The following is a 22,951-nucleotide window of genomic DNA, read 5'->3' as shown; positions in this document are numbered from 1 at the left end:
TTCATGTGAACTAACTTTCCTCACGTTGTTGGTGCTCAAGGGGACACTATTCACTTAAACCTAATGAAAATGGCCTCCTGTATTTGGGCAACATAGCCCATGAATTCTATGGGGTTTGGTATTTTCTTCTGGAAAAATAATGTATCAGTTGGTGATTCTGATCTGTATTAGTCTGTTCTCACATTACTATATAAAGAAATACTTGAGACTAGTTAATTCATAAAGAAAAGAGGTTTAATTGGCTCATGGTTTTGCAGGCTGTAGGGCAGCTTTTGCTTCTGGGAAGGCCTCAAGGAGCTTTTACACATGGCAGAAGGCAAAGCAGGAGCAAGCATGTCACATGGCAGGAGCAGAAGCAAGAGAGAGGAAGGCGGGAGGTGCTACAAATTTGTGAGAACTCATTCTCACAAGAACAGCATCAAGGGGATGAAGCTAAACTATTTATGCAAAACCACCCCCAAGATCCAATCGCCTCTCACCAGGCCCAATTTCCAACATTGCTATTCAGTGAGAGATTTGGTGGGGACACATATCCAAGTCATATTTTACATAACTACATACCCATTGATAATATCAACTTTCTGAAGAGGGAATTACGATGAAGCCCTTAAAGTTTTATTTCAGACTCATCCAATTTACATTATATTTAACAATATGTTTATAAAATTTTACATATATATGGATGGTAACTTTGCTAGCTTACAGTTCTTATTTTGTATCATTTATACATTTGTTGAAGATATAATATAGCAGAATAAATAAGTTCATTTACAGTGTAACTTACTCAAAGAAGTTTTTCTTCAGGCATAATTTTGTCAAATATACTTATTGTCACTGTTCACTAGGCTGTCGAGGAATTTCTGTCAGTTTTTAGACAGAATGTAGTATTCAGTTGGCTTTTTCTTTCTTAGGACCAAGCTGAACTATCTACAGACTTCAGATCATAAGCCATTGCATTAATGTTGTTTTAGCACTTGACATCCAGAAGTCAAACTGGAAAGATGGTGGCATAAAACAATAGTTAATGCCTGTACAGAAATTCCCAGTGAGGAACAAAACAGATAGAATCAAGAGTAGAAGCATTAACAAAAAATATGACAAATTTAAAGAATATTTAAGGAATACATGGAAGTATACTGCTAGGTAGAGATTATTAAAAACTTTTTGGGGGGATCCATTTTGTCATACACAGAGATGGAAACCAATTTTTATTCTGGTTGTGATGAGAAAATGAATGGAGGGCAATCTTGAGAACCACACTTAAAAGAACAAAGGCCGGCAAATGTGATGATATAAGAAAGATTTTGGCACCTGCCATCTAGTCATGTTACCTAATACAATCAAATAGCATACTGATGCATTGAGGATGGAGCAAGAAATGACAAAATATAGTTGCAATATAATTTTTTTCTACCTCTTAACTAAAATATTGCTTAGTGAGGAAATAAGAGACATAGAGAAGAGATCCATTTACTTGAAAATAACTATAGTCATTGAAGTTTTCTAGAACCCAAATTCTCTCCAGTGAAGATGAGTTTCCCCTAATCTGGAAGCAGAGAACCTCTCTGAAAATTAGCAAAGATCATGAGACCACCTCTGTAAGCAAACACTATATCAGTGTGAACAAAATTTACCACAACATGTATCAGAAAGACAACTATTTTAAACAAAAAAAAAGTTGAGATATAATGGTAGTTCATAACAGACTAATTTAAAAATTAGAAAACTCTTTGAGGAGAAAATACTCAGCTACCAATTTGCCAACATGATACACCTTGGCAAAACTTTTTAGCCCCAATCATTTCATTTCTGCACTTCTGAAAGTATATATTCTGATTAACTGAATTGTATTTTTACCTCTGTAAGATTCCGTTTTCTTATAGGTAATCAAAAAAATGATAGTACTTATTTTACAGTCTTGTTGGGGTTAATCCATATGTTAATGCATGTAAAGCAGTCAGAGCAAGGTTAGGCATACAGTAAGTACTTTATAAATGAAGTATACACAGGCATATGACCAAAGATATTTATCATTGTCAATGAGAAAAACTAATAGAAGTATGAATGTGCTAAAATAATAAATGAATTACTTATCTCTTACATGTATATGTTGTAATAATGTGCAGTAGTTAAAAAAGATATTTATTTAATTTATTGACATAAAAATATGTCCCTTTTAAAAACTGTTAAGTAAATGAAATTAGTCAAAAAGTATTATAAAGTTTTCTATCATTCTAAACATATGCCTATACATTTGTATGTATGCATGCATGCATATATATATTATATATATGAAGTTTTGAAGTTTGCATGACAATATTTGATTCTGTGTTTTTTCGTAGTTGGTGTATAACTCAAACTTCTTTATATCTTTAATTTTGTGTGTGTGTGTATATTTACAATGAGCCTGTGTTTTCCTTTAAATTACAAGAAAGCTACTTGGGCTTAATTTAAATTAAATTAATAATAAAAAATATCATTCTTTGTCTAAAAATTGGCACAGATATACAAACTAGAGTGATTAAAAGCAGTCTATAAAACCGTGCATGAGGATTAAATTTGCATTATGTACTAGGATACCATCTCATTAAGAAAATTTTTTCGTCATACAATAAAACATTCTGGAAATAAGTGAATACGGAGGGAAAATGTACATTCACGGCCAAAATGTTCAGACAAAGCTGGAGAATCAAAATTTGGTAAAAAAAAAAAAAATCCAGTCAGAAAACCAGGTTACCAGCAGGCTTATTGCACAAGAGCAGAGTCCAGACTTCCATAGCCTTGGCATGTAAAGCATTTCAGATGCTAAGACGACAGAACTGCTCATAAAACCATCTGCTATTTCCTGATCCATCTGTTGGTCAGCATAGAGCCATCTGAACTCAAAAATTTTTTGGTCTCAGAAATAGCACAATTGCCATTTTTTTTAAGTTGGAAAATAACAGTAGTGACTTTCAGAACAGTATTTTATTACAGTAGACCACAAAATACTCTTCATATTTTGGCTACAAATGCTTACAATTTGTACTCTTACGTGATTTATAATTAAGAAAATCTAGCACTGCATTATGCCTATAAACATAAACATATGTATAAAGATATTAAATTAAAAGCTTAGATATAGGTTAATTAACAGTAAATATTTAACAAATATATTTCACAAAGAAAGATATAAAAAGGACCAATAAGCACATAAAACAGCAAACATTATAGACTCTCAAAATCCAAATTAAAGCCATATTGAGAAAGATACTCATAGAATGGCAAAAATAAATATAAATACTAACAAAATCAATGGTTTTCAAAGATAGAGAGCAAATGGAAATATAAAACATTGCTCTTGGAGATATAAAATGGTGTAACAACTATAAAAATAATTTTGCAATTCCGTAAAAAATTAAACATTCACCTACTATATTATTCATCGATTTTACTCCTAAAATATTAAGTCCATACAAAGACTTGTAATGAATATTCATGGTAGTTATACATAATATGAAAAAATTTGCGAAGAAAGCAACATTCAAAAGTAGGTGTATAGATAAATTGCAGTGCGTTTACACAATTGACTACTATTCAATAATAAAATGAGGAAGACTACTGATACATACAAAAACATAATATGCAGTAGTATTTTGTTGATTGAAAGAAACAAGGCATAGAAAAGTATGGATTGCCAAATTTCATTTACACAAAATTTAAAAACAGTCAAAACTAATCTATGGTAACACAATACTATATGAAGAGAGGTTGACTGTGGTGGTGGGTGGTTGGGGGTTACCATAAGAATGGGAATTGACTACAAGGAGGCATGAGAACTTTCTCAAGTGATAGAATTGTTTTAGATATTGATTTCAGTAGTGGCTACACAGGTGTGTTTGCTTGCCAAAACATGTCTAGTTGTATAATTAAGAACTGCACATTTTACTGTATAAAACTTAACAACATTTTTTAAAGTTCCTATTTTGATCACTCTAGGCACCATCTAAAATAAAAAGAATCCTATGCACAAATAAAAAAAAGTGACCTTTTCTATTGCTACAGAATGAAAACACACAAAGGAACATATGTCAGCTAGGGGAAATAATGTTAGTTAATGTACCCAAAACCCATAATTTCACTGATGTAATAAAAGGTTATTTCTCATCCATATAACATAAAAAAAATAGCCAGATGTCTCCCCTAAGGATTTTGATTTCAAGCTCAGTCTTAGTTATCTTGACTCCTCTCCTTTTATCTGGTAGCTCTGGTATCTGAAATTCTTTCTTTCAACTGAAGAAATGAGAGCTTGGTAACACATGATAGAGGTTAGTCTTGAAATTGATATAAATCACTTCTGTACCTTATATTGGCTAGAATTAATTATGTGACGTATGGGTAATTATATATAGATACAGATACCTGTACAGATATAGATAGACAGATAGATAGATAGATAGATAGATAGATAGATAGATAGATACATAGATAGATACATAGGTATGTAGACAGAGATTAATATAGATATATAAGAAGAGATAGATCAACATATAGATAGCCCAGCAAAGGAAGCTAGATATGTAACTTTAACACATATGCCAGAAAGAGAAAAGGGAGAATTTAGCATCTAACTCTTCTCTACCAAAGAACATACTACTGCTTTTTTACAATGCTCACATTAGAGAGTAATAAAGCACATATGTAGCCTTGTTCAAACTAAGAAATGTCTTTTCTACAAATGTATAACTTGTAGCAAATATTTTGATCAGTGCAATAGAACAAAATAAACAAGCTTAAAAACCTTGTTTATGAAGAATTGGCAACAAAAATTATTTAATGTGAATTTAAAACAATTCAAAATGTGGAATGCATTAAAAATAATCATATAACTCAAATGTCCAGTAATTAAGAATCTGTAGGTGGTAAAGATTTCATATTAGTATATACATCTTAAATCAGAAACAGATGGCCACTGTTGTTTTACTGCCAATCATCTGACAGGCATCCATTCCATATCCTGAACCCCAAAGTCCCCACTGCTACTTTGTCATTACTTCTTTGTAAAGGGCAATGCTGCCTAGAGTGCCTCCTCTAAGGAATAAGCTGCAAAAGATTTAAAGAGTTATAAATAGTGCTTCATTGCTTTCAATACTCACAAACCAAGGGCTACCCTACGTTCAACTCAAATATGTTAATTTCTCCACAGAGGTGAAAACTCACAGGACCATATACCAAAGACAAGATATTAGGATAATCTTTGCATATCCTTTTCATGATTGTCTTTCAGCCTAGAAACATATGCATTAAACTTTTCCTCCACTACTTCCTCATCATATGTAAATAAGTAGTGGCTTGTAAGTTGATCAATACTGCTGATTTAAGATTAGTCAGAGTCATCCCACTAAACTAATAAAATTCCTTCTATAAGATATGGAAAATAAACAAAACATACAGAGGAAGGACTTTTAAAATAAAATAGATAATATCAAAATAGAAAACATTATTTTAGTTATATGGCTTTAGGGTTTTCACCAGTTGCAGAGTGAAAAGCAAATGAGACCTTATAGTATTAGCAGACTTTAGGCCAATCATTGTGTGTGTGTATTTATTTGCATATAAGTGTATGTATTAAATGGTACCTACAATACGCATTCATATGTAAGTAAATTTTATGTAGGTTAAGTGCTATACATACACTACCTAGTAGAAATTCTTAAATGTTTAACTAATGTCTGTAACAATAATTATTGCAGATAGTGATTGAGATAACAATCTGAACCGAAGGCTCTTTATTAAAATTAACATGCTGATGCTCAGAATGTGAAGAATATTTGTAACATTTTTCCACTGCATATAAAAATATATATGTGTTGTGATAAATTATAAGACATATCACAAGTAATTTGTTGCTATTGTTAATAGAATGACTATAAACTATTTAAATATAATAGTTTCTATTTTTATATTTAATTTATATTTAATTATTAATAGAATTATTTTTTATTTATTTTTTTATATTTATTTATTTATATTTATATTAAATATTAAATATATTTATAAAATATTAAATTTTTATAATTTTAATTTTAATTATATTAAATTTTAAATTATATTAAAATTTAACAATATTAAAACTATATTTATAAAAATATTAAATATATTTATCTATATTTAATTATTAATAGAATCTAATAATAGATTCTATTGTTAATGGAATCACTATAAAATATTTAAATATAAATATTTAAAATATAAATATTTTAAATAAGCATATTCCATTTCTCACATTTTTGTTGTTATTTTAAATTTTATGTAAGAAATAGTCATAAATGGTGACAAAATATGAAAGAGTTAAGAATAACTGCTATACATATAATTACTTTAATGAAAGTTATTTACCTAAACATATGATGACCATGACATTTTCTTTTATATCATCTAATTTTAATTGAAATAAACTATTCAGTAGTATCTTGCTTGGGTTTGTACCAAAACTTGCCTTTTTCTCAAGAAATACTATTTCATATTTAACCACTAATGTGGAGTACCTGATTTTCCTTTTCCAACATGCCATTGTTGTTTCTATGATTTAGATCTAGTCTCATTTGAGATCCTCCATTATAACTGGACAGCAACTTTCTAGTTTGAATCTAGCTGACCACTTCTTAATATAGACATACCCCTTTGTGCTGTTCCTGTTGCATGAAACGAACTTCACATGCTTAACTTTGCTTCTTCTGATAAATAATTTTGACTTGGCTCTGTACAGTATCTGTTCTTAAGTAGCATAAAATAGAAAGATTAACAGCCCTATAATATAGTTTTTTTGTTTTATTTTGCTTTGTTTTAAATATTAATGGTTATTTTCACTATTTCATTCATTCAATCAGGTAATAAAAATTCATTTTCTAATCTAACTTTCAGTTTCATTATTCTTTAAACGTAAAGAAAAACAAATGTCGTACATTTTCATTAAATTAAAACAGTGTTTTCCAAAGTTATCGTTTTCTATTGGATTTGTAGTTTAATTTACACAAGATGAAAACATGATTTTCAAATGGAAAGTGACTTTATAAGAAGAAAATCTAAAATCAATGTGTAGCCATTCAGTTCGGCGATTATAGCAGAAAATGAAAATTTCAGATTGATTTTCTTGGAAATAATTTTAAAGAGACAGAAAAGATAAATAAAAGTCATAACTTCATTTTGAGTGAAACAAGGAAACAGCTAAAGCCTAATACTATGATTTAGGTTGGAATCTCATGAAACACAGTACAAATCACTGAGCAGTGTTCCTTTGGGAAGAAACAGAAGTATCAAGGGACAGAAGATACTTTGCTTCAAAGTTCAGAAATAGCCAGTAAAACTATAAATTATATTTGTCAACAGTGGCAGATATGACATGAGGCACTAAACCTACTGTGTGTGTATATGTGTGTGTGTGCAGATTGCAACAATGGGAACAGTGAATACAGACTATAGTATGGATTAGAGTAGGCAGAAGATTCTCTGTATAAAGTGAGATTCTCGGAAGTATAAATCTATAAAATATTCCATAATAATTTTAAAAAGGGAATCAATAAATCTCCATGACAGAAGGATAAAGTATAAAATTGTTGTCAAGAAGCTAAGAAAATTCTGGCCCAAAACGTTAAAAACAAAAATAAATACAATAAAAAAAGACTTAATTGAATAGTCATCTTTATGAAGCCGTGGTGGCACAAAAGCAAGATGCAAAACCTCAGAGAATTGACTGCAGGGCAGCAAGACATGAAGAAATGTAAGTAGGAAGAGCTAAGCATAGCAAAGAAAATATCATTGCAGTACTGGAGGTAAAACTGGAAGAGCAAGGGACATCAGCCACTGTTCAAATAGTAATAATGAAGTTTATAAAGGTTAGAAACAAGGTAATCAAGTACAGTGAAAGACAAATAAAGAGATAAAAGTGATCCGAGAAAAGAGAGTTAAAAATTAAAGAAGGCTCAAAGCATAGAAGTCCTCAAAAAAAAAAAAAAAGGTAAAGATAAAATATTTAGAATAAAGCCTTCTGGTGCATATTGAAAAGATGTAGAGCCCAAGAGAAAACTAGCCCAAAATTGTTAACTTTGGCTATAATATAGTAAAGTTAATGAACTCTAATACATATAAATAATTCTTTGGGAAGCCAGGCCAAAGAGGAAATATTTTACAAGAGGAAAACACACCGTGGCCTCAAATTTTTCATAGCAATATTTAGTACTAGATGACACTGAAGCAATACCTACAAAATTCCTAGGAAAGGAAGCATGATCTGAGAATTTTATACAGTTTAAATGTCCCTTAAAAATGGAGGCAAAGAAAATTATTAATACGCTGGAACTAAGAAAATACTGTATTGCTCTAATAAACCTTACTCAATATACCACGTAGCTTTAACAGAATATATGTGTTACAGTCTCTGAATATATAGAAATGAAATGATTAAAATAAATTGAGAGGTAAGTGGCAAATGAAGTTTAAATGGGAAATGAAGTAAATATGTTGAATTTATTTTCATTTATAGCTGAAGTACAAGGATATCATTTAAGATAAAAAATGTATGTGTGGATACTTTTAAGTTTAAGAAGAAATATATTCATGACTAAAAATCACAATACAATTTAATAAAATTAAATGATAGAGTACAAAGTGGAGTAGGAAAAGAGATTTACTAATGTTATAATTGGTTATAGTAAGAAAAAATAATTACTAGAACAAAAATACAAACCTTCCTAAATAACAAAATAAATATGCACAAATGAAGAAAAACAGAAAAAATCAAACAGTTGAATGTTTTTAAGTATAAAATTAGGAAGTAGAACACAAAATAATATTGTAGAAACAATGTAAATATAATTCTTAATGCATTAAATTGATCTATTATAAGATAAAGACTTGCATTTTTCTGAACAAAAGTAAATCTATCTATAAACCATATACAAGCATGTCTAAAGCAAAGTGATACATAATAATTGAAAATAAAATGTTTGCTTTTCCAACTATACACTCAAATTTAAAGCAGCAAAAAAGTAAAAGCCAAATTCTACTACATTAAAACAGCATTCAACAGAATAAAACACCTATTTTCAGTATCAGACGTTGAAGAGTAATTATCACTTGTGTCACAAAAAAATAATAATTAACCATAGTATATAAAAAACTCTTACAGAAGAAAAACATGATCAGATGGACCAAACACATGGACGTTTTGTTTACACACACATGCATACACAACCCTGCCCACTACTTGAAATTGCAAATGACCCTGTTAGGCTGAAAGTGCACTGCTAAATGTGTCCAATTCCTAATTCACTGATTTTGCAAATATTATACCTAAATGGCAAAACAGACTTTGCAAGCTGGGATTAAGTTAAGAATTTTAGAGATGAGCAGATTATCCTGAATTATTACAGTAGGGCCAATGTAAAAATAGTTTTTATAAGCAGATGACAAAAGGGTCAGTGCAAAAGAAAAAAAAAAAAGAGATAAGGCACCAGAAGCAGAGGTCAAACAGAGAGAAAGATATTCAAGTTCTAAACTTCTGTCTTTGAAATTAAAGGAAGTAACCAACATGAAGGAACGCAGAATCTGGACACTTAGAATCTGGAAAAGGCAAACAATACCAAAAACCACACACACAAACACACACACACACACAACTTTCCTGTACCTTCCAAAAGACACATGGCCCAGCTGAGACTGTGATTTTAAGATGTTTGACCTTTAGAACTGTAAGACAATAAATGTATGCTGTTGTAAGCCAATAAGTATGTAATAATTTGTACCAGTAGCTATAGAAAATTAATGCAATCAACATATTTTTGAAAATTTGTCTTCAAAAGATGTCAATTTAAAAAATAAAATAAACCATAGAGTGGGATAATAAAATACTAGTGTGTAGAATGTATTGTGACCTCTAACTAGTCCCTATTAGGAAGATAAACCACCAAGATACGAAGATGCCATCACATACTAGAATTGCTATAACCCAAAAGCATAAAATGCTAAATGTTGGAAAAGATATGCAGAAACTGAATCCTCATATATTATTGATGGAAAAGTGATTTTTCAAAGAAAAGTAAAATATACACTTGTCATATAATTAAGTATTTCCACTAGGTAACTTATCTGAAAGGAGTGAAAACATAGGTCCGCACAAAACTTGTTCACAGCAGAATTATTCATAATAGCCAACAAATAGAAACTTTCAAAACGTCCGTCAGCTGGTGAATGGAAAACAAAATGTGGTATAACCATTCAGAAGTAAAAGTATGAACTACCAGTATGTGCAAAATTATAAAATCCCTATGGAAGACAATTTGACACTGTAGCAAAATTACTGAGTAATTTGTTCCTTAACTTAGCATTAACAAATAGAAAAAATATACTAGATACTGAGACATCAACACTAGTTACAAAAGAGAAAAAAAGGGACACGTATACAAATTTTGTTTTATGCAGCATTTTTTATAATAGCCAAAGATTGAAAATAACCCAAATATCCAGCTGAGGAGGAAATGATTAATAAAATATAACAGAGTATTATGTTGACATAAAAAATGAGCAGAATCCTTGTGAAGTGATAAAGAATTCCCTAATACACATGCACACACACATATATTAAAATTCTGACTTTTAAGACTATACTTTTGAAGTAATAACAGAAACACATATTAGTGTTTATTTGTGTGGGAGTGTAATTGAAGAACAAGAAAACAATAAAATGCTTAGGGACTGCTGTATATAGTGTATACATGGCATTTTATAAAATGTAATGCATTAACCAACAAGCAGAAAGTAAAAAGACATTACATTCATTAAAACAGAGTAAAGCTGAAAGCTGACTTCTTTACAAAAGTAATAGATGAGCAAAAATTAAAATAATATAATATATTTAAACTGTTGCATATATATCTTAATTAATATTGTTTATTTAAAAAATAGAGAAATATTTGGGGATGGGGATAAAGTAATGACGGGCCACACATAAAATAAAGGTTACAAACTCAATATGATTAAAGATATCCGACTAAGACCAGAGACAAGGCAAGGTTGTCTTCCCTCACTGGTGCTTTTTAATATTATACTGGAAGTCCCAGTTAATACAGTAAGACAAGAAAAGGAAATAAGAAGTGCATATGTCAGCAAGGAACAAATAAAACTGTTATTGTTTAAAGATGCCATGATTATCTACACAGAAAATTTTAAAGAATTAACAAAAAAAATCTCCTGGAACTAATAAGCAATAATGGCAAATTTGCAGACTAGAAGACTAGAAGATCAAGACAAAATTCAATCACTTTCCTATATGCCAGATATTAACAGATAAAATATGATATTAGAAACACAATACCATTTATATTAGAAATCAAAATATGAAATACTTAAGTATAAATCTAACAATATACGTACAAAATGTCTATTGGAAAAATTATGAAACTCTGATGAAAGAAATCAAAGAAGAAATAAATCAATGGAAAGATATTTCATGTTCATCAATATGAAGACCCATTATTGTCAGGATATCAGTTCTTTCCAATGTATTTTATAGATTTAATATAATATCAATAAAAATTTCAGCAAATTATTTTATGGATATCAACAAACTGATTCTAAAGTTTATATAGAATGGGAAAATATCCAGAACAGCAATCACAATATTAAAGAAGAATAAAGTTGGAGGACTGACAGTTCCTGACTTCAAGGCCTATAACAAAGCTACAGTAATGAAGACAACATGGTATTGGTCAAGGAACAAACAGATTAATGGAACAGAATATAACTCAAAAGTAGATCTACATAAAAGTAGTCAACTGATATATGATAAAGGAACAAAGGCAATGCAATGAAGCAAAAATAGTCTTTTCAACAAATTGTGCTGGAACAAATAGATATCCATACACAAAATTTAATCTTGATATAGACTTTACATTCTTCAGAAATAATTGAAAATGAGTTGCAGACCTAAATGAACAACAAAAATTCTAGAATATAACATAGGAAAAATATAGATGACCTTACATTTGTGATTACTTTTTAGTTACAACACCAAAGGCACAATCTAAGAAAAAAATGAGTGAGTGATAGGGCATGCTAAAACTTTGTCAAAGTTAAAAATTTATGCCCTGCAAAAGACACTGTCAGGAGAATGCAAAGACAGGCCGCAGCTTGGGAAAAATATTTGCAAAGCATGTATCAATAAAAGACTGTTTTTTAAAACAGACAACTCTTAAAACTCAACAATAAGAATGCAGACAACGCAATTAAAAAATAGGCCAAAGACTTTAACAAATGTCTCATCACTGAAGATATATAGATGGCAAATAAGTGTATGAAAAGATGCCCCCAATTATATGTTACCAGGAAAATGGTAATTAAAACAATGAGATTCCACTACACACCTATTAGAATGGCCAAAATCCCAAACAGTGGCAACATGAAATTCTCTCTGTTATGTGTATCAACAGGATCGCTCATTAATTGATGGTGGGAATGTAAAATGGTACAATCACTTTAGGAAACAGTTTGGTGTTTCTTACAAAAACAAATACACTCTTACCATATTCACCTGCAACTGTGCTCTTGATACTCAGAGGAGTTGAACAGACAATGTCCACCCCAAAACACGCACATGACAGTTCATAGCAATGTTATACATAATTGCCAAAATGAAAGCAATCAAGATGTCCTTCAGCAGGTGAATGGATAAATAAACTGTGGCACATTCAAACAATGGAATGTTATTCAGTGCTAAAAAGAAATGAGCTATTGAGCCATGAAAAGACATGGAGGAAGCATAAATGCATATTACTGAGTGAAAGAGCAATCTAAAAATGCTACCTACTGTGTGATTCCAACAATATGACATTCTAGAAGAAGCAAAACAATGAAAACAATAAAAATATTACTGGTTGACAAAGATTAGGGGAAAGAAAGAATGAGTAGGTGAAGCACAGAGCATTTTTAGAGAAGTGAAAATATTCCATATTACACTAGAATGATAGATTGATGTAATTATATATTTGTTCAAACACATAGAATATATGACACCAAGAGTGAACCCTGATATCGTCTATAGAACCTGGTTGATGTTAAAAAATTCAATAGTTACCTAGATCTTTTTTGGATAAACTTACAAATAAATAGGATACCTCTAAAAGGGGAGCTGTTTGACAATGTCAAACATCTGGAAGATAGTGTCAAAGGATATCTTGAAGAATGGCAGAAATCAAGTTTATGAGAAATTTGGTTGTCTGTAGTTTGGTTCAGAGTCATCAGTATATGCACGTTTTGACTACAAAAATTTTATGTTCAAGCATAAAAATAAATAAAAATGTTAATAGTAAACTGAAGTCTATGTAAATGTGGATATTATAAGAAAAGTATAATTAGGATAACTGAGTTTCTAACTAGTGACACATATCTTGCCTATATATGCAAGCACTTAAAAATAAGGAAGTGTAACATGAAGAAGCAGCATTATCTTCTGGGGATAAAAATAAATATGAAATTAAGAAAACCAATAAAATTATGAAAAAGGAAATTACGAAGCCCATGAATCTTTTTCTCTTGATTACAAGAACTGGTTTTTTTCCATTTTCTATTTCAGAATATCACCAGAAGTTATCAAGGTAAACTGATCAATCACTTTAGAGTCGCTCAGTAGAAATTTAACTTACTAAATTATACCTCAAAGTTTTCTGTGTTTTCATGAAATGTTTAAAGTCTACTTTTTAACAAACTTTCTCCTTTAGTAAAGCAAACAAATACAAAGAAAAACCTTTAAAGATATATATTCTAATACAACTTTTTAAAAAATTAAAGTCATTCCTCATGATCTCTGACCTTTACTCCCCACATTATCAAGTTTAAGTTTTATAGAATGGTTTCTCTTTTTGATTTTCCTGTACCCCCTGATCAATACTCTTTCAAAAGTTCTATTAATAACATTTGGACTAGGACTTGAATGCTAATATACTACTTCTTTTTAATTGTTAATGCCAAAGAGTATGAGATCCATTGTTATTTTTTGTGCTGCTAATAATTATTTGCATGCCATCTATTGAAGGTTCATGTCGATTTTGGAGATGTTACAATGCCATAAAACAATAACAATAGTAATAGTAATTATAAAAGCTATATGTTTCTTAGAATCAATAAAGAACCATATAAGTTGAAGTGTACTTTCCTGTAAATCTGTCTGACAGATACTAGGATTTGCAGAAGAAAATATGTTAATTAACAACAAAACTTATCTTGGGAAATAATAGAAAAGGTTAAAACTAAAAGAGAACATCATATGATAGCCTTAAAGTTAAATATTTTTACACATACAAGTCAATGCAATTAGATTGTTCAGAAAAAGCAACTCTTTTTTTTTTTTTTTTTTTTGAGATGGAGTTTCGCTCTTGTTTCCCAGGCTGGAGTGCAGTGGCATGATCTTGGCTCACTGCAACCTCCACCTCCCAGGTTCAAGCAACTCTCCTGCCTCAGCCTCCCGAGTAGCTGGGACTACAGGCATGCACCACCATGCCCGGCTAATTTTGTATTTTTAGTAGAGACGGGATTTCTCCATGTTGAGGCTGGCCTTGAACTCCTGACCTCAGGTGATCCGCCCGCCTCGGCCTCCCAAAGTGCTGGGATTACAGGCGTGAGCCACCGCGCCCGGCCAACTCTTTCTAGCAAATTTACATCATCATTACACATTAGTAACATATTTATATAATTATTTTCTGGAAATGTAATCAAATTAAAAGATCTATCTCAAATTATAAAATCAAAAATAACTTCCTTTGATGACAAATTTTCATTCTTTTATCCATAATGTATTTTTTCAGAAAATCATAAGCAAATGCTCTATTTTTATAATTTTAAAGGAAATTTAGTCATTTAAATATTATAGCAGTCATTCTTTTCTTAGCTATTTGTGATGATTTATGAAAAAAGAATTCCAAGAAAATAGATCAGTTTATAGAATCTCTATTAATATATCTTTATTTGCTGTAACCACTCTGTTTTCATTATGGACCTTTATTCTCTGCTTTAATATCTGATAAGTCAAACCATTATCTTATGCTTGTTAATATTTCAAAAAAGTATATGTTAATGTTTCACATTTCCTCTTCCATATCTTTTATTCCCAAATGTCTGAAAAGCTCATTCAAGAACATGGTATGTCGTTGCACTTATGTAAATATACACTAAGGCCTTTAGTAATAATTTTTTCTATGATTTTATACTTTCTATTATATTTTTCTTCAGTGTTTATAAACATATTGCTATGTTGAAAGAAATCTTTCTTTATACAGTCGTGTGCCACACAATAACATTTCAGTGAATGATGGACAGCATATAACAAGATGATCCCATAAGATTATAATATTGTATTCTTACTGTAACATTTTCATGTTGAGATATGTTGAGATATACAAATACTTATTATTGCATTATAATTGCCTAAAATATTCAGTACAGTAATATGCTGTACAGGTTTGTAGCTTAGGAGCAATAGGTTAGACCATATAGCCAAGGTATGTGGTAGTCTATACCATATACCATCTAGGTTTGTGTAAATACACTCTGTGATATTTGTACAGTGATAAAATTGCCTAAAAATGCAGTTCTCAGAATGTTGATTGATACATGGTTGTAATTATATTTTCATACTGGTTATTAGTGAATTTTTTTGATTTTCATATATTGGTTTTGAATTAGGCCACATTTCTGATACCTCATACTTGTTATCATATATTCTCTGAGAGTTTCTAAGTAAAATTGAATATTATTTGTGAATGTAAATATTGTTTCTTGATTTCTAAAATATGTTACTAAATTATTTGTCATGTTTTATAGCTTTGAATACAAATACAATATTGTTGACTTTATTTCATAATGCTTCTCATTTTTTATTATGTATAATGATTATTATAAGTTCTGTTTAAATATGAATTTATAGGTTGAAGAAGTTCCTTCTTATCCCATTCTTAATAAGGTATTATTTTCATCAGAATGGAAATCAACATGTATCAAATTGTTTTTGCACCTATTCATATATCTGTGAGGGTTTTATTTTAGTTTAATCTGTTAACTCATTTATAAAATATATAATTTCTGATTGAGAACCTTTATACATCCCTTCAATAATATGTTGTTTATAATAAATTCCTTCAATAATATGCTATTATTACAGATATGGTCATAAATTTATTTTTTTCTAGTTTTCTTTGTTAGTTTTAGTAATACTTTGTAATGATTTCTATTTATATAATTTGTGACTTTAATAAGACATGGGATTATTTATTTTTAAAATTTGGTAGTTACACTTTAAGATTAGTTTATTCTCTTAATTTTTCTCTTTGCAGAATTTCTAATTTTTAACCAAAGTTATTTATATTTTATTAATAAAACTTTTGAATATGATTGCAAAATTACATAAATAAATTAATACATTAATTTTTAAGTTTTAATTTTTCTCTGTATTTCTACTTGTATATACTTAATTATATGTTTGTGCTTTTTGGCACAGTGTATTTTTTGTGTCTTCTCACTATTATATGTGCCAGAATTATATTGATGTTATTATTTATTTTAATGAATTGAATTATATTTCAAAGGTTTACTGCAACTTAGAGGTTTTCTACATTTTTTTATTAAGTTCTTCCTTATGCTTTTTAGCACCTGGAGTCAATAACTCATTGGTGTACTATTGGGACACTGTCAATCACTGAAGTCCATACTTGATGGCACAGCCTATGAACAAAACCACTGCTCTTTGTTGCTCATTACACATAGCATTCTCTCTGTGTCTATGAAGTAGAATAACAATCATTCTACTGAAACTACTTTAAAACATATATAATCCTTTTTCCCCAAGGTTCATTCCCACTGTTTGTTTTCTCAACTCTTTAGCTGATTCTGAGTCTACAACTGACTCAACATTATCCTTTATGTACAGTCTCATAATAGCCTTCTGTAATGGTACTCTCCTGTGTGAGAATTGGTGTGTGGTTTTCTCCAGTTATTTATTTATAGATCTTCTATTGTTTGCTTTCTATTTTTCAGGGATTTTCCCAGTTTTTAGGCCAACAAGTATACGTAATGCTGTCACCTAAGATTGTTATTGACTTAGCATTTACAAAAAAATATGTTTCTCATTTCATAGGATTTGAGGAAGTAAATCTGTGTTTAATGGATCATGTTGTCTCAGTCTCTCACATAGAGTTTATATGCTATAACAATAACATAAACATTCTCTATGCTTTAAAATATTCTTATATAAGGTAAATTTCACTCACTACCAACTGAATAATTGCAATAAGCATAATATATTTTAATCAATTTTTCATTATTACATTTAATATGTTCCATCAATCCTATAAGATGGAACACATCATCAGATATATAACATATCTAATTTTATAAGTGCTTCAAATAAATTATTTTACACAACACATTTCACATATTTTAAATGGTTCATCAGAGTAAAGATCTACCAGCAGAAATGCTGAATAAAGCATATAAGTATCTGAACATGTTTAAATATATATCAGATATGTCTTTATGTTTTTATTCCTAAAAATCTCAGATGTCATAATTTACTATAACATTTAGATTGCTGTTTTAATTTTAACTCAGGAGAACTTATGGAACCAATATTTATAGGAATGTTTCCTTAACCATCTAACAACTTTGTCTATTATTGTCTCACTGAAACTATCCAATAAACACAAAAAATACCCCAACACACACACACACAAACACACATACGAATAACATATTGTGTCTTCAATATTTGTCATTAGTGCTTCCATATTTAACCCAGTTTAGGAAAATAATATTTTCTCATCCTCTTTGGTTTCAAGTGTCACATGTAGACTATAGAAGGATTCTGTGAAGATCGTCAATAGGAAGCACCAGGAAGCAATCTCTCTACTAAGACAATAATTGCGCAAGCAGAATCTGTCTGATGTAACCAATTTGGAACTCTGGACTCTATTGAAAACCTCCAACCCCTAGGGGAAGGCTTGAGATGTAAATTGTGGTTAGTTTACTCAGTTTCAATTCTTAGCACTGTAGTAACTCCCCATTCCCCTCTCCCTAGCTCCACAACAAGGAGCCGTGTTTTCAGCTATTGTATTTTCAGCTATGGAATTTTGATTTGGTTTCTTTGTAGGTTTTCTGTTTTTTAATTAATATAAACGTTGTAGTTATACATCATTTTCTTCACTTTCTCCATGTCTTCCTCTAGTTAGCTGAACATCTTTAAGACAGTAGTTTCCAAAGTCTTTCTCTAGAAAATGTGTCATCTGATCTTTGTCAGGGAACTTTTCCATTGGTTTATATTTTTTTCCTTTGAATGGTCCATGCTTTCTAGTTTCTTTTTGTGTTTTGTAATTTTTTGTTTAAAACTGGACATTTGTATCCAATAATGTGGTAACTCTAGAATCAGATTCTCCTACTTGCCTAAGGTTTGCTGCTTTTTGTTTTTCTTTTTTGTTTACTTTTGATAGTCGTAGGCTGTCTCTGTGCTAAAAATCATCTTGAACTGTTAATTTAAGGTTTTCTCAGGTCTTTTCTGAGCCTGTCTTTCACTGGGAATGTGTGATATCTTTCTAATTACCTATATATGTACGATTGCTTTTGATTATCCTAATCTTTAATGTATGGCTCCTAAAGGGGGAAAAGAGAATAAAATTATTAGAAAAAGAGGTGTTCACTCTTTAAATTCCCTGAAATTTACTTCAGCTAGAGAGAACGGAGGTTACAACAGTGTGGGGAGGGTCAAAACCAATGTTCGCCTGCCTCTTTGTCTATACGTCTATGAGTGGAAGCAGCAATCTGTGATCAGAGAAAAGATCTTGATATTTAAAGGAAAGTTTATCTTTTGAACACCCTGGCTATTGCAAGCTGTGTGCAACTGAATAGTTTGGGGATAGACGTGTAAAGAAGCCATTTTACTATTGAGGTAAATTGATATAAATTCAAATTAGAGTATGATTACTTTAGGTTGTAAAATATAATTCACATGTTAACCACAAAAAATACCTATAGAAAATACACAATAGAAAATTTAAAAACAAATTCAACATTCACTACAAAAAATTAGCTAAATACAAAAAGAGACAGTAATGCATACCATGAGGAATGAAATAGCTATAAGGTACATAGAAAACAAATAGCTAAAGTAAATAAGTAAGTCCCTTCTTATCAGTAATTACATTAAATGTAAATGGATTAAACTTTCCAGTCAAAATACAGATTGGCAGAATGTATGAAACCAATGATCTAACTAAATGCAATTTACAAGAGATTCACTTTAGAACTAAAGATACAAATAGATGAGAAATGGTATTCTGTGCACATAGTAGCCAAAAGAAAGCAGAGACGGCTATATCAATATCAAGCAAAATGTACTTTTAAAAAAGATGAGATAAATAAGCAAAAATATATAACAACAATAAACATGTACAATCCAAATAACAGAAAAATGTTTAAATGAAACCGATAGAATTGAAGGAATAAATAGACAATTTCACAATAATAGTTGGAGACTCCCATAACCCACTGTTTTAATAAACTGAACAACCAGATAGAAGATAAGAAAGGAAATAAGAACATGAACAACATGATAAACCAACTGTATCTAACATATATACAAACCAATCTACCCAACAACAACAGCATACACATTCTACTGAAGTGCACGTGGAAACTTTTCTAAGATTAATAATATATTAGGCCAAAAATTAGGTCTCAATCAATTAAGAAGGAAAAATATCACAAAAACATTTTTTTCAACCACAACAATATGAAGTTAGAAATCAATAATAGATGTGAAACCAAAAAATTCATTAATATGTGAAAATTAAACAATGCATTCTTAAACAACCAGTGGATCACAGAAGAAATCACAAGGTTATTTAGAAGTACTTGGGAATAAATCAAAATAAAAACATAACATACCAAAACATAGAACACGATGAAATAATTGCTAATGGGAAATTTATAGCGGTAAATACCCACATTTAAAAGAAGCAATTTAGATCTTAAATCAACAATTTAAGAAACTTGAGCAAAAAAAGAACAAACTAAGCCTAGAGTTATTAGAGAAAGGAAATAATAAAGATTGGAACAGAGATGAACAAAGTAGAGAAAATCAACAAACCAAAAGATTACTTTGTTGCGGGAAGTCAGGGACCCCAAATGGTGGGACTGGCTGGAGCCGTGGCAAAGGAACATAAATTGTGAAGATTTCATGGACATTTACCAATTCCCAAATAATACTTTCATAATTTCTTATGCCTGTCTTAATTTAATCTCTTAATCCTATTATCTTCGTAAGCTGAGAATGTATGTCACCTCAGGGCCACTATGATAATTGCGTTAACTGTACAAATTGGTTGTAAAACTTGTGTGTTTGAACAATATGAAATCAGTGCACCTTGAAAAAGAACAGAATAACAGTGATTTTAGGGAACAAGGGAAGACAACCATAAGGTCTGACTGCCTGCAGGGTCAGAGGGTCAGGCAGAATAGAGCCATATTTTTCTTCTTGCAGAGAGCCTATAAATGGACGTGCAAGTAGGGAAGACATCACTAAATTCTTTTCCTAGCAAGGAATATAAATAATTAATACCCTGGGGAAGGAATGCATTCTTTGGAGGAGAAGTATAAACGGCTGCTCTGGGAGTGTCTGTCTTATGCGGTTGAGATAAGGACTGAAATGCGTCCTGGTCTCCTGCAGTACCCTCAGGCTTACTAGGATTGGGGAACTCCACCCTGGTAAATTTGAGGTCAGACTGGTTCTCTGCTCCCGAACCCTGTTTTCTGTTGTTTAAGATGTTTATCAAGACAATACATGCACTGCTGAACATAGACTCTTATCAGCAATTCTGCTTTTGCCCTTTGCCTTGTGATCTTTGCTGGACCCTTATCAGGAGTTTGTGATTTTGCCTTTGTCCTGTTTCCTCAGAAGCATGTGATCTTTGTTCTCCTTTTTCTCTTTGAAGCATGTGATCTTGTGACCTACTCCCTGTTCTTGCACCCCTTCCCCTTTTGAACTCCTTAATAAAACTTGCTGGTTTTGTGGCTCAGGTGGGCATCACGGTCCTACCGATATGTGATGTCACCCCCAGCGGCCCAGCTGTAAAATTCCTCTCTTTGTACTCTTTCTCTTTATTTCTCAGACTGGCTGACACTTAGGAAAAATAGAACCTATATTGCAATACTGGGGGTGGGTTCCCCCGATATTACTTCTTCAAAAAGAATAATAAAATTGACAATCCTAGAGCTATATGGACTAAGAGAAAAAGAAAGATGAATTACTAAAATCAGAAATTACAGTGGAGATATTGTTCATTATTCCAGATGAAAAAATTATTTAAAATACTCTGAACTATCATATGCCAACAAATTGGATAATCTAGATTAAATGAATAAATTCCTAGAAACACGAAGCCAACAAAAACTAAATTACAAAGAAATAGAAAATCTGAAAAGACCTATTTACTAGTGAGGAGATTGAATCAGAAACCAAAAATCTCCCAACAAACAAGAGCCCTGGACCTGATGGCTTCACTGATGAATTCTAGCAAATATCTAAAGAAGCACCAATAGAGTTGGGAAAACTAATCTTTTTTAAGTTTTCCAAAAACATAAAGAAGGAAAACACATCCTAATTCATGTTGTAAAGCCAGCATTGCCAGGATATCAAATGTAGGCAAAAACATTGCAGAAAAATAAAAATAGAAACCAATATCCTGTATGAATATTGATGCCAAAATTCTTAACAAAATACTAGAAAATAGAATTCACCAGCATAATAAAAGAATTATGTACTATGACCCAGTGGAATTTATTTCTGGAGTACAAGGATGCTTCGACACATGAAAATAAATCATGATAATATACCACATTAACAGAATGAAGGAAGAAAACCACATAATTATTTAAATTGATGTAGAAAAAATCACTTGACACAATTTAGCAATCTTTCATGATTAAAACATAAAAAACTAGGAATTAGAGATAACCCACCTCAACGTAATAAAAGTCATATATGAAAAACTCACTGCAAACTTCATACTTAATAGTGAAAGATGAAATAAAAGCTTCCCTTCACGTTAAGAACAGCAAAAGATCCCCACTATTCAACATACTATTGGAAGTTCTAGTGAAGCAATCAGTCAAGAAAACGAAATAAAAGACATAAGAGAAAAGAAGTAAAATTATGTATATTTGCAGATGATATGATCTTATATGTATAAAACACACAATAGAGTATTATTCTGCCTTAAAATGAAGGGAAGTCTTACATAAGTGATGATGTGAATGAACCATGAAGATACTGTTCTAAGTGAAATGCAATAGTCATAAAAAGAAATACTGTGTGATTCTACTTATAGGAAGTACTTAAGAGTAGTCAAAACCACAGAGACAAAAAGTAGGATGGTGATTTCCAGGGGCCAGGGATAGGGAACACGGAGGAGTTAATTTTTAATGAGTATAGAGTTTCAGTTCCTCAAGATGTAACGTTCTGGAGATGGATAGTGGTGATACTGGCACAACAATGTAAATGTACTTAATGCCACTGAACTGTACACTTAAAAATCACTAAGATTGTGAGTTTTATGTTATGTATGTTTTACACAATAAAAATTGGAAAAATACCACACAGAGAAGAATAAAGGATTTCATATTTTTAACCTAAATTTCTTTCAGTGTACTCTTCAAGTCATTTCCTACTCCTTTATGAATGCCCCTACATAAAAACAAACTCCTAACTAAGAAAAATACATACTATTTTGGGTACCTCTAATATACTACCTCTTCTCACTCTCTTTCAAAGCCTACATTGACATCATTGAGATACCAATGGCTTTCTATTCTCCTTACTATAAAAGATCTGATGTCATGTGTTTCGAAATGCCTTAAAGTTGTGCCCATCAGCATATAC

This window comes from Pongo pygmaeus, chromosome 5 (assembly GCF_028885625.2).
Source record: "Pongo pygmaeus isolate AG05252 chromosome 5, NHGRI_mPonPyg2-v2.0_pri, whole genome shotgun sequence".
Lineage (NCBI taxonomy): Eukaryota > Metazoa > Chordata > Mammalia > Primates > Hominidae > Pongo > Pongo pygmaeus.
This window is presented reverse-complemented; position numbering follows the sequence as displayed.